The following is a 22,517-nucleotide window of genomic DNA, read 5'->3' on the forward strand; positions in this document are numbered from 1 at the left end:
CCTACATTTGTCTTAGCTCCTTAGGGAAAACCACGGAAAACCCTCAGGCTTGCGAATAGACTGAATGAATGAGAGGAGAAACTTTAAAGGTACGTGAAAACACGTCCATGCAAGGGAGTTGGGACTGTGAAAAATTGAATATGTGAAATCCAAGACTGTATTTGCCAGGCGAGCAAAGAAGAAGAAGAAGAAGAAAGGCTTACGTATGACGTGTGGCTTACTGTTGTCATTGCAGTCCGCGTCGGCCAGCGGTGGGAGGGGGGGGGTCAATATACCTGCACATATCAGTTCAAATTATAAAAACCTCTTAATGCTACTGCGGTACTATTCCATTGCCGAACACAATATGAAGAAATTAGCAGATCCCTGAACTGAACTCTTATTACTCTGAAATTACCGCGCAGTACAATTATAGCTATGACGCATTGCAAGCGTTAGTCACCATATCGATTTGCTAAGCAAATTTTATCCCTTTAGAGCATGTCCCCCCCCCCCTCCTCCTCCATATCAGCCAACAACATACTGGATGAAGAAGACTCCTGCAAAAGGGACGAATTAAGATTTAATTTTATTTTAATGATAGACTAACATTGCAAAGTTCCAAAATAATTTTTTGCATTCCTTCATTACACTAGTCGTACAAAATTGCGGTCGTATCTCGTACTATCTATACTAATAATAAATCTGTAGCCGAAATTTTTCTGGTAAGTTTCGATTTTCCAAAAGTAATTGGTCCTAACATATATAATTAACCACCCTGAAACCGAAAATCGCATTTTTGAAAATTTTGTTTGTATGTCTGTCTGTATGTTTGTTACCTTTTCACGCGATAATGGCTGAACCGATTTATATGAAAACTGGAATATAAATTAAGTTTGTTGTAACTTAGATTTTAGGCTATATGGCATTCGAAATACTTTATTTAAAAGGGGGGTTATAAGGGGGCCTTAATTAAATAAATCGAAATATCTCGCTTATTATTGATATTTGAGAAAAAATGTTACATAACAGATGTTCCTTTAAAAATGATTTCCGTTAAGTTTTATTTTTTTACAACATTTTGATAGGACTGATATTTAATGAGATAAATGAGTTTTAAAATTAAAATAACGCTATCTAAGACGGTGCAATGAATTAAGAACAAATGACTTCGTCTATAAGGGGCCTTGGACAACAACAATCGAAACAGGGGCCTTGGACATCAACAAACAATCGAAAGCTATTAAACATAGCCTACAGGGAATGTTTCTGTGTTTGTATGAAGTAATATCACAAGCTCGTAAATTAACTGATTTGTATAATTAGTTATTATTTCACCATTGGAAACTGTAGTTTCTCTAGATGGACATAATGCTATAATGTTATTACAGTAACGTCTGAGTAAATCGAGGACAGGTAAGATTAAAATAGCTTCTTATGCACAGAAAATTTGATAGGCTATTTTGTACATTCGTTTTCTGTATTTCTTAAAATAATATTTATGTACACGCATTTTAATCTCAGAGAATTAACGAACAACGAGAGTGTATTGATTTAGTATGCAGTAATAGTACTTTAGCTTGGCAATCCATTATTTTAATAATTCATATTTTAACTATGCTCAATTGAATCGTGTTAAAATACATAAAATATATATGCAATAAATGCAGTGCTAAAAAAAAATTGGGTAATATGCGAAGCAGATTATCTTGCGCTGTTGTAAAAGTTGTTCCATGGATCAGTCGTCCTATTTTAATTATGTAATTACTTTATATTTATTTCTAACAGGTGGAGCGGAGCGAACGGGTACGGCTAGCTAACAATAAGTGAGAACTTACAATACAACAACGACAACAACAACAACAGCTGATAATCTGAAAGGGAACATAGTAATTTGGGGTGAATTAAAATGCAGCTTCCATTCGTTTAAAATTTCTTTAAATTTTAACTAAATATTAATGTAGATATTACCTCTAAAGGTAAATGGGGGCATGTTTCACAACGCTAACAAATTACAAATTAACAATATACAATTAACAACGGAAATATTACATATGCTTGTTAACTGTGTTTCACAATGCAATCTTATTCACTTGTATGTTTTAACGAACTTTACAAAATCGGCGAAACAAACTTACAAATACGCATAATTGGTTGAACAAAATCGCCAACGACAGTTTACAAAAATCACTAAGGATCAGAGGTAAAGTAGCTGTAATTTTAGAACTATCGATGGACATGTTTATATTTTTTTATATATATTTTATTTAGATTTTGCTACATCGGCGACAACGGAGTTTCGCGGCATGCAATTGGTCGAGCATACCAATGCATTAATTAGCCTACGACTTAACTGACGAAAGTTAGCGCGAAATTCATTCAAATAATTGATAAATAATGGATTTGACCCACGTAGTTATATGCAGTTGATAGAGCAGCTAACATGTCCATCCATTAAAATCAACTTCGCTCTCTGCTGGTCCATCAGTATATTTTATTGTTTCATCCATAACCTCGCCAACATTAGGGAACCCAGCAGGAGGAGCATAAAAATCCTTTGCCCGAGTAAGCACATTCGGTGATCAATAACCCGCCTCGAGTTTTTTCAATCTTGTAACAACATCAACTACCATGTGTGAACTTTTGCACACTGTAATCTTATAAATTCCGTTCTTATCTGCTAACGCAGGGAACTGAGAGCTACTATGCAACCAATGCAGTTCTCGCTTTGTGGTTAGGGCACCACTTTTCCCTTTCAGATGTTGCATGTGATGTCCCATATCTTGTAGGAGAGATTACAGCGAAATGGGATTCGGAACGACTTCAGAATACTGCGTAAGTAATGCCGACATTGCATTATTAAGTGATTGGTTTTCGGTGCAAAGTTTTTCTTCTTTAAGTGCGAGTATTTATTAAATACGTTCCTCGTATATAAGAACTAACGCGGTATTCTGAAGTATAGCGCGGGATTCATTCGAAACCTTTCATTAATATTCGTACAATGATACGAACGTGGCCGGAAAATTCTACGTTAGGCCTAAATGCAAAATCTTCGTCTGAGTCGCTAGAACTACTCAATAACATCACAACTGCTTCAGTGTAATTCTTAATGGTACCCTGTTACTATAAAATTGATTTTATACATATGTGTTTATTTTTTTCATTCACAATTAGAAGCTATTTCAACAGGGCTACTGTAGAAAATGTGCTAACTTCACTAGTAAAGTTTAGTTTACACGTTTGTAAAATTACTCCTTCGTTGTGAAACAAACATATCACTTGTAAAGAGCGCAAAATTTCATTCGTAAAGATTTGATTTCCTTTGTACAGTCCACCTTTACAAACAAAGATTGTGAAACAGAAGTTTACAAACAGAGTTCACAATTTCCAAAGATTGTAAACTTTGTGAAACACCCCACTGGTGAATCAGCACGCCGAGCTCGATCGAAATACAACCAGTTACTATTATTTCCCTATCGTTTTTTGACATTTGATTCCGCGTCCTACCTCTTTCATTCGTTACTAACCAACAACGCCAATAGCAGAAGGTAACGCAAAAACAGTCACCGGTTCCCCGATGCATGGCTTTCTCTCTCAATGTCAACTGAGAGTTAAAAATATTCATTATAATATGCACTTTCCACTCACTCCTCAGAATGTCTTCTTTATTTTTATTTATTTATTTTTTAAGATATGTGAGCTACGTACTGTATGTCTGATGTTTTGCCATCGTACATTCAAATATTTATATTCACTGTACAGTACAGCGAACTGTTTATACTTACTGTACATGCTATAACTACTTCTCCCAACTCCGCTATTGCTATATTTCCTAAACTAAACGCTGATATTGAAATAACGCCTGGTCTGATAATGCAGTCTGTTTAAATTTCTACCGACCAAGTTCTGCCCTTCATCATGGGAAAACAACGAGCTTCTTTAAAGGATACAACTACTAGGACAGAGATATTTTCATTATGGAATTTGTACTACCCACTGAAATGTAGTAACTAATGGGATTTTAATTAGCCATATATGTACAGTATATTACATTCTTTACCTAAAATGTCTCTAACTTCTAGGGAGAGCGCGAGGTACGTTCACAATCCCCTGAATACATATTCCCTTCTTCGAGAAAACGCAGAGAAGTGAACCGTCTCATATGAATATGCTACCAGTCATAAGTTTCAATACGGAGCTGCAAGTACTTAAGAATTATCAATTACTCTACAATTATGCAGCGGCGTCATCATCCAAGCTATAGCTGGAATAGGGAAGGGAACATAATATCCCATAAGTCTTATTAGAACACGCTGGAAATAGTGACGTAAAAAAAAAAATCGCCAACGGCACGTGGTGTTCCCAAGCGGTCACCCATCCAAGTACTGACCACGCCCAATGTTGCTTGACTTCGGTGATCGGACGAGAACCGGTATTTTCAACATGGTATGGCCGTTGCCGATGAAACTGCGTAATCTGTAGGCACTTGAGGACGATGGGATTGGGGTGCACTCGATAAAACCTGCACTCGCTCACACACACACGTAAACTGCCTGCTTAGACTCTGTACCTAAATTACCAAGCTCGTTGGATGTCATTGGGATAGATGATAAATCTATCTATCAACGGCAGTTTGGTTACGTTTCAACGTCACACACTGCTGGATTGACACGGGATTAATAAAACAGCTAGTCGGCATTCTAAGTTAAGCCACAGGTGGATTGTTGTTCAACAGCGGAGCCTCCTTTCAACCACATGGTTGTGGAACTGTAGTCGGATTTTCGACATCATTTTCATGCCATACTACGGAACTTCACACAAACTTCAATTCACTTCTTGCACCGGCGGCTACTACGAATGGACTGAAGCTCGCTACTGACTAGGGGGGGGGGGACATTTGTCTCTTGATGGATTACGTGACAGATATATAAAGTATCAGTCGTATGTTATGAACCCGAGTTTCAATAAAGATAGATTACCCGTATGTCCACAGATTCTCAGTAGTGGCCTGCGGAAGGATTATGCCCGCGGTCGACAAGTTACCTTCTAAGTTGTTTTCCCTCAACAATTAATGCTGCCAAGTGAGTAGGAATGACACCGCGCTCTCATATAAGTCGTACGAAACTATTAAGGAAACGAATTTGCCTCGTGGATCCAAGTCTCCCATGGACTGCCTATAATGTATTATCTATCCTAGAAGTGTTATCGGGGTGATTATTTAAATTTTCACTCGGTGGGAACCGCTGTTGTTCTTCATTCATCTACTCTGTTATGAATAACTTGTGGCCCTTAAAAGGGCCGGTTGCTGATTCCCTAGCAAGCACTCCCGCTTACTTGGAACTAGTGTATTTTGTGACGGCCTTGGTCCCTTCACTGACGGCGTGCTTGGCCAGCTCACCGGGTAGCAGGAGACGGACGGCTGTCTGGATCTCCCGACTGGTGATGGTCGACCGCTTGTTGTAATGCGCGAGCCGCGAAGCTTCCGCGGCGATGCGCTCGAAGATGTCGTTAACGAAGCTGTTCATGATGCTCATAGCCTTTGAACTGATTCCCGTGTCTGGGTGAACTTGTTTCAGAACCTTGTAGATGTAAATGGCGTAGCTCTCCTTCCTCTTGCGCTTCTTCTTCTTATCGCCCTTCGAAATATTCTTCTGGGCCTTGCCGGCCTTCTTGGCAGCCTTTCCGGAAGCTTTGGGGGGCATGGTGCTCGTCTGATGATGAGCCCGACGACGACGACATTTGGACACAGAACATCTGTGCCGTGGACCTGCTTTAGGGATTTTGTATAACCCTTTTCAGGTCTTAGATTTTGTTGTGTTATAGATAGTTTTGCTTGAAGAAGAAAGCACGGGGGAGAGGTTGTTTGGTGTGTGGTTGTCTAGTGCTGCCTTGCTAAGTATTCTTGGTGGTCATTCATCAGACGGGAGACTGTGAGGTGGGGCTGACCGGGTGGTATTGTTTGGAAGAGTACAGAGGTGAAATTTTTATTAATAGCTTTATGTGTGTATTTTATGTTTTTGTGTTGTATATATAGGGTGATGGGTTTGATGTTAGAGATGGTGTATACTGTTCTATTTTGTGTGTTTCGTGGCAGTTGAAATGTTTTGCGTAGAAGTCTACGTTCCAGTGATTCTAATTGAGAAAGTTGAGAGTTAGATACTCTGGAGAACAGCTGGGACGCGTGTAAAAGTGACGGTCGGATAATTGATTTGTAAATTAGAGCTGTTGTATGTGGCCGGCACCCTGGCTTTGCTTGGTTGCCTGCGACGTTGTAGAGGAGTTTGATGGCGTTTGTGATGCGTGATTTGATGTTGATGACGTGACGGTGTAGTTTCAGTTTGTTTGATATGGTGATGCCGAGGTATGTGATGTGGTTGGTGTATGGGATTATGGAGTTTTTGCAGCGGATGGCATAACGATCTCTCATGAGTTTTTTGGGGTAGCGTCTCTTTTTTAGAATCATTGTTTGTGACTTTGCAGGATTGATTCTCATGCGCCACATGTCTAGCCAGACGTTTAGGTTCCGTAGTGTTTCGTTGACATGGCTGTTTGTGTATCTGATGTCGTGGGCTGTGGCTGTGATAATAATGTCGTCAGCAAATTGTCCGATATGTACGCCTTCGCGGGGTGGGATGGGGATGTCAGAAACATATATATTGAAAAGGATTGGGGAGAGTACTGTGCCCTGTGGGACTCCGCCTTCAATTTGGAATGGTTGGGATAGGGAGCTGTTAATTTTTATGTGGGCGGTTCTGTTACGAATAAAATCTGATAGCCAGCGGGTTAGGGGTGGGGGAAGGCCGATGTTGTGTAGCTTATATCGTAGTCCGTCATGCCAAATGGAGTCAAATGCTCTGGTTGTGTCGATTGTCACCACTGTTGATGTCATGTGTCTCTCAAAGCCGGATTCAATTGGTGTCAAGATTTTGAGGATTTGGTCTGGGATTTCTATGCCTTTTCTGAATCCGGCTTGTGTGTCTGGGATGATGTCATTGTCCTCAATGAAATGGTGTAGTCTATTGTTTATGATTATGATGAGCCCGGAGGGAGAAAAATATTTAAGTCGCAGGGACAATGCCGTACTGCCTTCCCAGTGCGAGCCAATAGAAACAGCGCAAACGTTTGTGACTTTACGATTGGTCCGCTGTCGATTATTGACGTTGGCGTAAAAGTGAAGGTTACCGTGGGCGAGGCGTCGTTCTTGTAGTTAAACAGCTGCAAGTAGGAGTAGCATCATGTCGGGTCGTGGAAAGGGAGGCAAGGTGAAGGGAAAGTCAAAGTCTCGATCCAGCCGTGCTGGGTTGCAGTTCCCGGTAGGCCGTATCCACCGTCTTTTGCGTAAGGGCAATTACGCAGAGCGAGTTGGTGCCGGTGCGCCAGTCTACCTGGCCGCGGTGATGGAGTACCTGGCGGCCGAAGTTCTCGAGTTGGCTGGCAACGCAGCTCGTGACAACAAGAAGACTAGGATCATTCCTCGTCACTTACAGCTCGCCATTCGCAACGACGAGGAGCTGAACAAACTCCTGTCCGGCGTCACCATCGCCCAGGGTGGTGTGTTGCCCAACATCCAGGCGGTTCTCCTCCCGAAGAAAACCGAGAAGAAGGCTTAAGCCCCTTCTCCGTAAAACGGCCCTTTTAAGGGCCCCACTAACCTCACAAAAGTCAGAAATAGCCAGTATTGTTAATCCTCTCTCACGGCTTCGTAATGTAATTTCATTACGCGTGTCAACTTTCTCTCTCTCTCTATACCGGTGGGCTGATTTAATATCATCATTCTGTAATTTTGTGCTCTGAACGATGTCGTTGTCCCAGGTTCGCACTGAAGTACTTGAAACCGTTGTACATTTACTAGGCTATTGTGTGATAACACATTATACTGATGCATATAGAAAGGTTTCATTATTATTATATAATTTAACACAATACGAATTAAATTAGATGATGATGCCAAAGTACATAGTTGGCTTCGAAATTTATGTAATATATTTCTATCATATTAGAGTAATGGAGATTATCGTGAAAATAATCACAAGTCCCCTTCTTTGGTGCCCATCGTGGTTTTAGACATATACGTTTGAATATACTAGTTTACTTTACTACATACTACGAATGAAACTAATTTTGAATAAGAAATCGATAACTGGTGAACAACTTACGGCGTTATAATAGAGTTCCTAATGCGTTTGTTTGTTGGTGCACATATTGGCCGCACGCGCAGGAACCCCAATACTGAGATGATGACATGACCTTCTCGTAGGAATCGAAGGCTTTGACAATTTGCGTTCGAATTTCCCCTCTCTCTGTCGTTTCGTTCGAACCGAAATGACGCAAGCTATACGTGGAAGTTGTCTGACAGGACGAAGTCCTGTGTTCTGACATGCGATGTGTACCTCTTCTCCCCAGTGTTTACCACACTGGATTCCTATGACCTAAAAGTTGGCATTGCAAAAACGTGGTGATGTGATGTTCAGTATGTGTCAATCCCCTCGGTTCCTTGTTACGGTCTGGTGAGCATTGCCTACCTGCGTTGTCATATTACCCACCAATTCTTCGGACAGTGATTATTGACTTACAGAAGTTTACAGTAACAGGTAACATAATCCGAGGAGCAAGGCTTCACAGAGGAATCCGGTCTTTCCACTTGATATACCAAGCGTTGGGGTCAGACCCATTTGAAAAACGGAGAGGCATTTCTTACAACGTCTTTTGCTGATACTGAAGTGCCCCTACGAAATAAGTTCTGTTTTCCGCACTGGCCTGTTGAGCTAGTGGTCACACAGTAAAGGTGAATTAAATTAATCTCGACAACTACTGCCCTTTTTAGACGGATTTTATGGCCCTGAAAAGGGCCGTTTTGCCGACGGATTCGGCAGCAGACGTGTGTAGGCAGTCTAACCGCCGAACCCGTAGAGAGTCCTCCCCTGCCTCTTCAAGGCGTATACCACGTCCATGGCCGTGACTGTCTTCCGCTTCGCGTGCTCGGTGTATGTTACAGCGTCACGGATTACGTTCTCCAGAAAGACCTTGAGAACACCTCTCGTCTCCTCGTAGATGAGGCCGGAGATACGCTTTACGCCTCCACGTCGGGCGAGACGACGAATGGCCGGCTTCGTGATGCCCTGAATATTATCTCGGAGAACCTTCCTGTGGCGCTTCGCTCCACCTTTGCCAAGACCCTTGCCTCCCTTGCCGCGTCCAGTCATGTTGCTCGTGTGACGAAGGTTAAAAGTGATCTCGACGGCTCAGCTCAAGCTCAAAGTTGTTTGCCCAAAGGGCAACCTGTTTTAGGGTCTTACATATGCCCTCTTCAGGTTACGATGTTTTGTCTGTAGCGACAGTTGAGGCGTGGTCCCGGCTAGGCTTCGCTCGTTGGACTCCCTACGGGTCAGCGTCTTCTCCGCTCACACCAGGCTGCTGCGTTGGCCTTGGATGCTGTTATCTTGCAGATTTATGTGGCTGGATGAAGCTGTTGTCTGTGTTGGTTGTGGTTTACTTTTGTCGCGCGGCCCTATGAAGGGCCGCTGTTGGTTGTTTGTCTGTGGTTGGTCGTGTCACGTTTCAGTGGTGCTAGTGATAGTTGTAGTTTGTTACCCACAAAGTGGTGAGCAACTTGTCTGCGTAAGAGCCGTCTTGCTGTCTGGTTAGCTGTTGCTAAAGTCGATCGTCTTGTCTTGGGTTGGGCGTCTGTCGTGAGGAGTGAAATTGTGAACATCACAATTTCATCTCGCAGTCTGTTGATCTGTTGGTCGATGTAGCTTTCTATTTTCTGCATTGCAGAATTTAGAGCTGCTGCTACGATTTGTTCGGTGTTAGTCTGTGTCGGTTCCGTTGTTGGTTCTGTCGTGTCGGTCGTTGTCGGGTTTACCGCACTGGCGTACGATATTCCAGGTCTTGGTTCGGGAAGTTGGATTGGACTGGATTGTGAGGGTTTAGGAATTGGTGGAGGGATCTGTTGGGGTGTTTGAACCGGGATGTGGGTTGGAGTTTGTTGGGTTGGGTTATGTCGGGGGTAGTTTGGACAGCGTGCTTGGCCCGTATAGTGGGTATCGCTCTTGCAGCTGGCGCAGAACTTGACTTGGTTGTCTGGTGGGTGTTTGCAGTGGACGGGATTTTTTCCGCAAGTGAAACACGTCTTGTCGTTTCGGCAGTCGGTTTTGTTATGTCCATACTGGGCGCAGTTCTGACACGGTCTGTGGAATACTGTCTCGTGGGCTGGCTCGACTTTGTAATTACGTCCGGCTATGTTGATTCCACATAGAAGTTGGTCGGCTGTGGTCACGTCTTGTACTATGAGTCGTACCATCTGCGTCGGCTGGTTAGTCTGGGCGGAGGTTATTCTAGAGATGCGCTTGATTCCAGGGAACTTTTCCCGTAGAATCTGCAACAATTCGTCCTCCGGGATCTGGGTGCCGACATTCTTCATGACGACACTGATCTCTCGGTTTCGTGGAAGTCTTTGTCCTTGGTGAGATGGTGTATGGACGATGAAAAGTTGTGCGGACGGTCCAAAAGTTCTGGCCGGTATGGCTTTAACAAATCGTTCCGCCTCGTCAATCGTCGGGAAGGTAAGTGTCGTCGTTCCTGTAGAGTAGGCCCAGTATTGTCTCGGAGTTTCCATGTTTAAGTTGTTCTGTCTTATAAGCTTCTGGATGAACAGTGGGTTATTGTTGTCAGTCGTGTGTCTAGTGATTTTCACAGTCGTTCTGCTCTTGAGTCGTTCACTTGCGGCTGTGGTGTCTCGGTCTGGTGGTGGTGTGGGTGCAAGGGAATTCTGGGGAGCAGGTTGTGGACTGGGCTTGACCTTCTCGGCTGCCGTGGTCGAACCGGCGCTCGCGGTTGGTCGAGTCTTCTTCTTGCGCCGTGACTTGGCGTTCTGCCAGTCTTGGTCTACCTCTCCTTCGGATTCATTTGAACCTTCAGAAGAGGCAGATTCACTCGTGGTGTAAAAGTACGAGTCCTGGATGTGTTGCAGTGGAGGGGTTTCGAGTCTGGTGGGTTCAGAGGAAGGACCTTCTGAGGGCCGGTCGGGTTTCACGGATCGGGATGGTGCAGGAGGGTCAGTCGGTAGCGTCCAAGGTCCTTGTAGAGTTGCGGTCGGTGGCGCAATGTAGCGGGCTTTCTTCCCGAATTGCTTTGGGTCGGGTCTCGTAGCTTTCTGTAGTTTGAGTCGTGTCGAGAATGTGAACACTCTCGTTCTTGGTCCAAGTGTCAATGTGTCGGCTCGATGAGGAGGTTGGAGCGTCGCTAGTAAGTCTGGGTCAGCGTCTTCGACCATTACTGATCGGTTCGCTCTTTCAGACGGCCAGTTTTTTAGTTCGGTCCACGGGTCTAGTGTTGTCAATTTAGTCTGTAGCGTAGTGGTCTCATGGGAGTCAGTTGTAGGTTGGTCGAGTGTAGTCTCAGTCGTGGTGGAGGGACCAATCACATTACGGAAGGGGCGTGGCTTCTCAACGGGCGAAGACATAAATACCCCTCTTGGGGGCAGCGGGGGCGACTGTATTGCGTCAACTTGGGTTGCGAGGACTAAGGAGTAAGCGATGGCACGTACGAAGCAAACTGCGCGTAAGTCCACGGGAGGCAAGGCTCCACGAAAGCAGCTGGCAACGAAGGCCGCTAGGAAGAGCGCACCGGCTACTGGAGGCGTGAAGAAACCCCATCGATACCGCCCTGGTACAGTTGCTCTTCGCGAGATCCGTCGTTACCAGAAGAGCACCGAGCTCCTCATCCGCAAGCTGCCTTTCCAGCGCTTGGTGCGTGAAATCGCTCAGGATTTCAAAACCGACCTCCGTTTCCAGAGCTCAGCCGTAATGGCCTTGCAGGAGGCAAGCGAGGCATACCTCGTCGGTCTCTTCGAGGATACCAACCTTTGCGCCATCCACGCCAAGCGCGTGACCATTATGCCCAAGGATATTCAGCTGGCTAGGCGCATCCGCGGCGAGAGGGCTTGAATTAACAAAGGTACTCCTGCCCGCAAAAAGGCCCTTTTCAGGGCCACTAGTTATTTCTCGGAAGAGCCGGTTGTACCGTACTCCAGGTCTCGTTCCTACTACCCTCAGTTCAAGGTCACCTCAATAATATAAATGGTTTCTCCCTTTCCATTCCTCACCGTATCAGCATTTTCCCACAGCCTGTTTGACAAATATCGCAATGTATCCTATAGGTTAATAAACAATTTTTTAATAGAACGATGGATAACAAAGTTTCTTAGGAAAATTAAAAAAAAATTTCACAGTTCTATAATATTGCACATTATATATATTTACCAAATTAAGGGTTAACGCCGCCGGGACGAGTGATCCTCCGTCCGACCGATCACAAGCGCCAAGGCTCAAAGTGGTCCAGAAAGCAAATCTAGCTGGACTAAAAATGTGACATATTTCCATGAAACTTCGCACTATAGTCACTACTGTATAAGAGGAGAAACTACCCCTTTATAGACGATGCGTTTTGACAAAAATTAGTGACTTGTCTCATATATAATATATTGTTTTAATGAAACTTTACACAGTACTTACATGTAGCTCGTTTATACTATATTGGATACAAAATGTGATTATGATTGTATAAGAGTAGCTACTTGTCTCCTATCTAACATTTTTTACTTTCACGAAACTATAACTGTGACTCATTATTTTCGATAGTACAGACGTGGTCTGCTTAGGAAAGGACAAGCGGAAGACTGTGACCTTTGTGACCTCGGGTGGGTATTACGATAACATTTATAACCGTCACCCTGATAAGCATCCGAGCAGCTTATTTCAAAAAGGAGTTTGAATACAAACAATTCCTTCAATCTACTACGATTATTACAATAACTGATTTCATTAATCTCCTCTCTTCTTTAGCAAAATATAAATTACCTTCAATTGGTCGATTCAGCAAACTTGTTCATAAAACTTATCGCTATTGCGTCACGTTTCGCAATTTTTCTAAAGTAAAAACAAAAACACGAACAAACGCCTACTCCTTTAACCTCATCGCTCTCTTATCTCTAGAATCCCGGGGGGTTGAGAACCTGAATTCTCTGTGGTGTGAAACAAAGCAACCCGCAGGAGCAATGACACGTTCAATTGTCCTAATAATAGAAAAAAAATTACACGTCATTTAGTGTATTCAGAACATTTTTACAGGACCGTGTAGGATATTCACTCTCCTGTCGAATAGTTTCGGCGGCTGGTAGGCGATACGCATTAATTAAAATAATACTTGCGTACCTTGTTCAGGACAGTGACTGTGCTACTTTCTTTCTTTCTTTCTTTCTTTCTTTCTTTCTTTCTTTCTTTCTTTCTTTCCTTTATTTGTAGCTTATTGATGACACCAGATGCCATAACGGAAATGCCGTGATGGTATGTTTGTTTAATATTCAAAATCAAGTGACAGACGCTATTTGACTTTGCGGTGGAGGGGATAGGGACCTGATCTCGGATGTTCCGAGAGATGCCGGCGCACAGTTGTCCAGAACGCAAAACTATGTAAGAAAATCAACTTCATCATAACCGAAGTTTAAGTAATATCTAGGCTTAAACAAAAGCTAGGCATTGTGCACAACAGCATACAAAACATCAATATCAGTAAGAGGTGGGACAAAACATGAGTTTTTTTTTTAAAGTCACGCTCTTCAGTTGATTTTTGTTCGTGGGGTCAGTGGCTGTTTTATACTGTTAAACCTTCCCTTATGGAGGTCATAGGACAAGATGTGTACTTTCATTTAATACGCGAAAAGCAATCTATAATACGTTAGCATTCATTTAATTGGCACGTTTACTGAGATTTGTGCAACTAGTTTTTTTTTTTTTTTTTTTTTTTACGACATATTTAACAGGCTGTGCATTACAAGTAAACCTGAGTTAACTTTCAATTCTTCTACCCACACATTAATCAAATATTAAACTCTATACGGCTTAAAATTTAGCTGCTACATCCTGCAAACTTAGATGTTATATTCATCTCTTGGTGGCGCTTTACGAATTCGACAGCAGCCACTTTTCAGAGTCTGGATGAAGGAGCTTAATTTCTCCAAGAAAAATTCAACACTTCTTGAACATATAATGAACAACTAAATTATGGAGTATATCCATGAATCTAGCATTTTGTTACCAACTGCGAAAAATATGGCAGGCTAGTCATCTTTTAGGAGCATAATTTCTATTAAAACATTAAAAATTATCAGAAAAACTAATTTTTCCCTAATTCCCTAATTACACGAGCATAATTCGTTTTTGCATAGATGCGTATAAAATTTCATGGAAATATGTTACATAGGGGAGAAATTATTAACTCTGTATAAATGTAGCCTCTAAACACAAGAAGTAGATTCCCATATAAAAACCATTATCTGAATTTATGCTACCTGTAACTATACTGTGTGAAATATAATGTAAATATTTCAGTTAAGATAGAAATTATTAATTTAGTCTATAAAGCACTTCCGATACAACTCTTCACACAATAATAATAATAATAATAATAATAATAATAATAATAATAATAATAATAATAATAATAATAATAATAAATAATTCTGAGCTTCAGTGCAAGAACTCTTTAACCCTCACACAGCTTGTTCTGAGAAAAATCAGTATTAAAGAAATTTATACACATTAAACAAATTGTAATGCTATATGTTGTCATGTCTCTTCTATCCCTCACGTGGAAACTTAGGCTTACACAGCAGCAAGAATAAGATAACAACGTTATTATCATCTGTCCTTTTATGGCTATACAGTTTTTGCAGTGAACTACAGAATTATTAACTATTATTATTACAGACCTGTTATTTTTTTCACTTTTTTCACACACACACACACACACACACACACACACACACACACACACATCTATTATACTAAACATAAACCCACAAGAGAAAACAATACTTGTATTAACTGTAAACATTTTTCTTCCTTTCTTTATTTTTAGCAGAATCCTCCATTTCACCCTTTATCTCACTAGATGCGCTTCCCGCAGACATTCTTCATTATATGTTTCACACACCACTTCGTAACACTTGCAGCGGTTGACTTTTGTTTTCTTGTCTTTTTCTCTAGGGTATATTGTACATAGTGCTCGGTATCGGTGCTCGTTCACGTGATATTTTACCTTTGTTTTTCTTGCTAACTCCTGCCAATTTTTCTGATATTTCCCGTAGTTGATTGGTCAAGTACTGCGGATTGATTCCCGGTTATAACAAACACACCTACACTACATTCCAATGATTTCTGACTCGTTACTGCACATTTTAGAAACACTGTACGAAAGCACACACAGTCTCTCGTAAATCAACAGGTTACAACAGAGACTTACACTTGCAAACGCGTGGGGATTTCAGAAAATTTCTTACTATTTCAGTACCTTTAACTGTACAACAGATTTTGTTTTCTCGAAAAAGAAAGGTCAACGTTACTATTGACAAAAGACAGAAACGTACGATTACAATACCTTTATTTTAAACAATCTTAGAGGTGGTCTGGGAATTCCTAAACTCACCACGCGACTACTTAACCCTAGACAGGTAATCATCACTGTACTCATGTTAAAGGTAAGCATTCGTAATTTTTACTACTCACATTTTAATTAACTGAAATCAACTCAATATCACACATTTAACAACTTTTACACATTTCGTAGCCATTAGTGTTCATTTAATTTTAAGTTTGTCATAAAGTCTTTACGTTCATGTTATTGTCCTATTTACAATTAGTGCAAACAACAGCGCGATGTTCTCTGCAGAACCCCTTTTTGCAAAGTCCACAAAATGTTGTCATCATTCTCCTCTTCTTTGCAGGACATTTATAGCAAACAGTACGTTCACCATCTGGCTGCATTACCTGGCATTGTTGTTGCACAGCAATGTTCAGATGTTCTTCAATTGTTGCCCGCAGAGATCGGTGTAAAGTAGGACGTGCAAAGCGGTGCTGCATCCACGGTTTTGTCAGCTCTTCACACAATTGGAAAATGAATTGTTTTCTTGATATTGTTTTCTGAGTTCTTCTAACTATAAATTATCCATGAATTTATACTTGCAATATTTAGCATGTTGTAAAATATTGCTAGTGGCCAGCGCCTCGTCTTTCTATTGCAGGAAAGATTGTGGCACATTTGACATAGTGTATCTACACCACCTTTAGTCCCATTGTAAATAATAATAATAATAATAATAATAATAATAATAATAATAATAATAATAATAATAATAAAGGCTTTACATATAACGTGTTGCTTACTGTTGTCATTGCAGTCCACGTCGGTGGGGGTGGGGGGGTTTCTTTCTCCTCCTCCTTCCTCTAGAAAGAGCAGTTACCAGGGTCTAAGGAAGTGAATGCCCTTTTCTTTCTGGGCTCATCCCTACATTTGTCTTAGCTCCTTAGGGAAAACCACGGAAAACCCTCAGGCTTGCGAATAGACTGAATGAATGAGAGGAGAAACTTTAAAGGTACGTGAAAACACGTCCATGCAAGGGAGTTGGGACTGTGAAAAATTGAATATGTGAAATCCAAGACTGTATTTGCCAGGCGAGCAAAGAAGAAGAAGAAGAAGAAAGGCTTACGTATGACGTGTGGCTTACTGTTGTCATTGCAGTCCGCGTCGGCCAGCGGTGGGAGGGGGGGGGTCAATATACCTGCACATATCAGTTCAAATTATAAAAACCTCTTAATGCTACTGCGGTACTATTCCATTGCCGAACACAATATGAAGAAATTAGCAGATCCCTGAACTGAACTCTTATTACTCTGAAATTACCGCGCAGTACAATTATAGCTATGACGCATTGCAAGCGTTAGTCACCATATCGATTTGCTAAGCAAATTTTATCCCTTTAGAGCATGTCCCCCCCCCCCTCCTCCTCCATATCAGCCAACAACATACTGGATGAAGAAGACTCCTGCAAAAGGGACGAATTAAGATTTAATTTTATTTTAATGATAGACTAACATTGCAAAGTTCCAAAATAATTTTTTGCATTCCTTCATTACACTAGTCGTACAAAATTGCGGTCGTATCTCGTACTATCTATACTAATAATAAATCTGTAGCCGAAATTTTTCTGGTAAGTTTCGATTTTCCAAAAGTAATTGGTCCTAACATATATAATTAACCACCCTGAAACCGAAAATCGCATTTTTGAAAATTTTGTTTGTATGTCTGTCTGTATGTTTGTTACCTTTTCACGCGATAATGGCTGAACCGATTTATATGAAAACTGGAATATAAATTAAGTTTGTTGTAACTTAGATTTTAGGCTATATGGCATTCGAAATACTTTATTTAAAAGGGGGGTTATAAGGGGGCCTTAATTAAATAAATCGAAATATCTCGCTTATTATTGATATTTGAGAAAAAATGTTACATAACAGATGTTCCTTTAAAAATGATTTCCGTTAAGTTTTATTTTTTTACAACATTTTGATAGGACTGATATTTAATGAGATAAATGAGTTTTAAAATTAAAATAACGCTATCTAAGACGGTGCAATGAATTAAGAACAAATGACTTCGTCTATAAGGGGCCTTGGACAACAACAATCGAAACAGGGGCCTTGGACATCAACAAACAATCGAAAGCTATTAAACATAGCCTACAGGGAATGTTTCTGTGTTTGTATGAAGTAATATCACAAGCTCGTAAATTAACTGATTTGTATAATTAGTTATTATTTCACCATTGGAAACTGTAGTTTCTCTAGATGGACATAATGCTATAATGTTATTACAGTAACGTCTGAGTAAATCGAGGACAGGTAAGATTAAAATAGCTTCTTATGCACAGAAAATTTGATAGGCTATTTTGTACATTCGTTTTCTGTATTTCTTAAAATAATATTTATGTACACGCATTTTAATCTCAGAGAATTAACGAACAACGAGAGTGTATTGATTTAGTATGCAGTAATAGTACTTTAGCTTGGCAATCCATTATTTTAATAATTCATATTTTAACTATGCTCAATTGAATCGTGTTAAAATACATAAAATATATATGCAATAAATGCAGTGCTAAAAAAAAATTGGGTAATATGCGAAGCAGATTATCTTGCGCTGTTGTAAAAGTTGTTCCATGGATCAGTCGTCCTATTTTAATTATGTAATTACTTTATATTTATTTCTAACAGGTGGAGCGGAGCGAACGGGTACGGCTAGCTAACAATAAGTGAGAACTTACAATACAACAACGACAACAACAACAACAGCTGATAATCTGAAAGGGAACATAGTAATTTGGGGTGAATTAAAATGCAGCTTCCATTCGTTTAAAATTTCTTTAAATTTTAACTAAATATTAATGTAGATATTACCTCTAAAGGTAAATGGGGGCATGTTTCACAACGCTAACAAATTACAAATTAACAATATACAATTAACAACGGAAATATTACATATGCTTGTTAACTGTGTTTCACAATGCAATCTTATTCACTTGTATGTTTTAACGAACTTTACAAAATCGGCGAAACAAACTTACAAATACGCATAATTGGTTGAACAAAATCGCCAACGACAGTTTACAAAAATCACTAAGGATCAGAGGTAAAGTAGCTGTAATTTTAGAACTATCGATGGACATGTTTATATTTTTTTATATATATTTTATTTAGATTTTGCTACATCGGCGACAACGGAGTTTCGCGGCATGCAATTGGTCGAGCATACCAATGCATTAATTAGCCTACGACTTAACTGACGAAAGTTAGCGCGAAATTCATTCAAATAATTGATAAATAATGGATTTGACCCACGTAGTTATATGCAGTTGATAGAGCAGCTAACATGTCCATCCATTAAAATCAACTTCGCTCTCTGCTGGTCCATCAGTATATTTTATTGTTTCATCCATAACCTCGCCAACATTAGGGAACCCAGCAGGAGGAGCATAAAAATCCTTTGCCCGAGTAAGCACATTCGGTGATCAATAACCCGCCTCGAGTTTTTTCAATCTTGTAACAACATCAACTACCATGTGTGAACTTTTGCACACTGTAATCTTATAAATTCCGTTCTTATCTGCTAACGCAGGGAACTGAGAGCTACTATGCAACCAATGCAGTTCTCGCTTTGTGGTTAGGGCACCACTTTTCCCTTTCAGATGTTGCATGTGATGTCCCATATCTTGTAGGAGAGATTACAGCGAAATGGGATTCGGAACGACTTCAGAATACTGCGTAAGTAATGCCGACATTGCATTATTAAGTGATTGGTTTTCGGTGCAAAGTTTTTCTTCTTTAAGTGCGAGTATTTATTAAATACGTTCCTCGTATATAAGAACTAACGCGGTATTCTGAAGTATAGCGCGGGATTCATTCGAAACCTTTCATTAATATTCGTACAATGATACGAACGTGGCCGGAAAATTCTACGTTAGGCCTAAATGCAAAATCTTCGTCTGAGTCGCTAGAACTACTCAATAACATCACAACTGCTTCAGTGTAATTCTTAATGGTACCCTGTTACTATAAAATTGATTTTATACATATGTGTTTATTTTTTTCATTCACAATTAGAAGCTATTTCAACAGGGCTACTGTAGAAAATGTGCTAACTTCACTAGTAAAGTTTAGTTTACACGTTTGTAAAATTACTCCTTCGTTGTGAAACAAACATATCACTTGTAAAGAGCGCAAAATTTCATTCGTAAAGATTTGATTTCCTTTGTACAGTCCACCTTTACAAACAAAGATTGTGAAACAGAAGTTTACAAACAGAGTTCACAATTTCCAAAGATTGTAAACTTTGTGAAACACCCCACTGGTGAATCAGCACGCCGAGCTCGATCGAAATACAACCAGTTACTATTATTTCCCTATCGTTTTTTGACATTTGATTCCGCGTCCTACCTCTTTCATTCGTTACTAACCAACAACGCCAATAGCAGAAGGTAACGCAAAAACAGTCACCGGTTCCCCGATGCATGGCTTTCTCTCTCAATGTCAACTGAGAGTTAAAAATATTCATTATAATATGCACTTTCCACTCACTCCTCAGAATGTCTTCTTTATTTTTATTTATTTATTTTTTAAGATATGTGAGCTACGTACTGTATGTCTGATGTTTTGCCATCGTACATTCAAATATTTATATTCACTGTACAGTACAGCGAACTGTTTATACTTACTGTACATGCTATAACTACTTCTCCCAACTCCGCTATTGCTATATTTCCTAAACTAAACGCTGATATTGAAATAACGCCTGGTCTGATAATGCAGTCTGTTTAAATTTCTACCGACCAAGTTCTGCCCTTCATCATGGGAAAACAACGAGCTTCTTTAAAGGATACAACTACTAGGACAGAGATATTTTCATTATGGAATTTGTACTACCCACTGAAATGTAGTAACTAATGGGATTTTAATTAGCCATATATGTACAGTATATTACATTCTTTACCTAAAATGTCTCTAACTTCTAGGGAGAGCGCGAGGTACGTTCACAATCCCCTGAATACATATTCCCTTCTTCGAGAAAACGCAGAGAAGTGAACCGTCTCATATGAATATGCTACCAGTCATAAGTTTCAATACGGAGCTGCAAGTACTTAAGAATTATCAATTACTCTACAATTATGCAGCGGCGTCATCATCCAAGCTATAGCTGGAATAGGGAAGGGAACATAATATCCCATAAGTCTTATTAGAACACGCTGGAAATAGTGACGTAAAAAAAAAAATCGCCAACGGCACGTGGTGTTCCCAAGCGGTCACCCATCCAAGTACTGACCACGCCCAATGTTGCTTGACTTCGGTGATCGGACGAGAACCGGTATTTTCAACATGGTATGGCCGTTGCCGATGAAACTGCGTAATCTGTAGGCACTTGAGGACGATGGGATTGGGGTGCACTCGATAAAACCTGCACTCGCTCACACACACACGTAAACTGCCTGCTTAGACTCTGTACCTAAATTACCAAGCTCGTTGGATGTCATTGGGATAGATGATAAATCTATCTATCAACGGCAGTTTGGTTACGTTTCAACGTCACACACTGCTGGATTGACACGGGATTAATAAAACAGCTAGTCGGCATTCTAAGTTAAGCCACAGGTGGATTGTTGTTCAACAGCGGAGCCTCCTTTCAACCACATGGTTGTGGAACTGTAGTCGGATTTTCGACATCATTTTCATGCCATACTACGGAACTTCACACAAACTTCAATTCACTTCTTGCACCGGCGGCTACTACGAATGGACTGAAGCTCGCTACTGACTAGGGGGGGGGGACATTTGTCTCTTGATGGATTACGTGACAGATATATAAAGTATCAGTCGTATGTTATGAACCCGAGTTTCAATAAAGATAGATTACCCGTATGTCCACAGATTCTCAGTAGTGGCCTGCGGAAGGATTATGCCCGCGGTCGACAAGTTACCTTCTAAGTTGTTTTCCCTCAACAATTAATGCTGCCAAGTGAGTAGGAATGACACCGCGCTCTCATATAAGTCGTACGAAACTATTAAGGAAACGAATTTGCCTCGTGGATCCAAGTCTCCCATGGACTGCCTATAATGTATTATCTATCCTAGAAGTGTTATCGGGGTGATTATTTAAATTTTCACTCGGTGGGAACCGCTGTTGTTCTTCATTCATCTACTCTGTTATGAATAACTTGTGGCCCTTAAAAGGGCCGGTTGCTGATTCCCTAGCAAGCACTCCCGCTTACTTGGAACTAGTGTATTTTGTGACGGCCTTGGTCCCTTCACTGACGGCGTGCTTGGCCAGCTCACCGGGTAGCAGGAGACGGACGGCTGTCTGGATCTCCCGACTGGTGATGGTCGACCGCTTGTTGTAATGCGCGAGCCGCGAAGCTTCCGCGGCGATGCGCTCGAAGATGTCGTTAACGAAGCTGTTCATGATGCTCATAGCCTTTGAACTGATTCCCGTGTCTGGGTGAACTTGTTTCAGAACCTTGTAGATGTAAATGGCGTAGCTCTCCTTCCTCTTGCGCTTCTTCTTCTTATCGCCCTTCGAAATATTCTTCTGGGCCTTGCCGGCCTTCTTGGCAGCCTTTCCGGAAGCTTTGGGGGGCATGGTGCTCGTCTGATGATGAGCCGCGAACGAATGAATGGGGACGAAGAAAGAATGAATGATGTTTAAAATGGCAGGCAGGGTAAGCATCCCATGCCTCCATTGGTTCCTCGACAAGCAATTCTCTAACTTTAGATCGAGGTACCCAGCTATAAGCCGTTTGCCCTCTCATCTAACAGTAGTGTATTTCCCCTGTGAATGATTTTATGAACATGTACACGTTATCAGTTGAATTGTGAATGAAATGAATGAAGTGAAGTGAGCACCATGCCTCGCAGATGTTAATGAGAGGTGGAGAGTCCAGTGCTCTGGTCAGTTCTGTCCTAGTCACGTTTTTGTAGTGGCGCTAGGGAAACTCGTAACCTGTTACCAACAAAGTGGTGGGCTACTCGTTTCCGTAGAAGCCGTCTGGCTGCCTGGTTGGCTGTGGCAAGTGTCGTGTGTCGTTTCGTAGGGTTTGTGTCAGTAGTGAGTAAAGAAATAGTGAATGTCACTATTTCGTCCTGTAGTCTGTTTAG

The 22,517-nt window shown here is 41.0% G+C and overlaps 2 non-coding genes across 2 annotated transcripts; both read right to left on the reverse strand.

Annotated features, from left to right (window-relative positions):
• Positions 1-4,320: 4,320 nt before the first annotated feature.
• LOC138693866 (5S ribosomal RNA) lies at positions 4,321-4,439 on the reverse strand. The gene has a single exon (XR_011330552.1). It is a non-coding gene; the product is annotated as a 5S ribosomal RNA (ribosomal RNA).
• Positions 4,440-20,642: 16,203 nt separating this feature from the next.
• LOC138693877 (5S ribosomal RNA) lies at positions 20,643-20,761 on the reverse strand. Its single transcript, XR_011330563.1, has one exon. It is a non-coding gene; the product is annotated as a 5S ribosomal RNA (ribosomal RNA).
• Between the last annotated feature and the right edge of the window lie 1,756 nt (positions 20,762-22,517).

Source organism: Periplaneta americana, unplaced genomic scaffold, assembly GCF_040183065.1.
Source record: "Periplaneta americana isolate PAMFEO1 unplaced genomic scaffold, P.americana_PAMFEO1_priV1 scaffold_24, whole genome shotgun sequence".
Lineage (NCBI taxonomy): Eukaryota > Metazoa > Arthropoda > Insecta > Blattodea > Blattidae > Periplaneta > Periplaneta americana.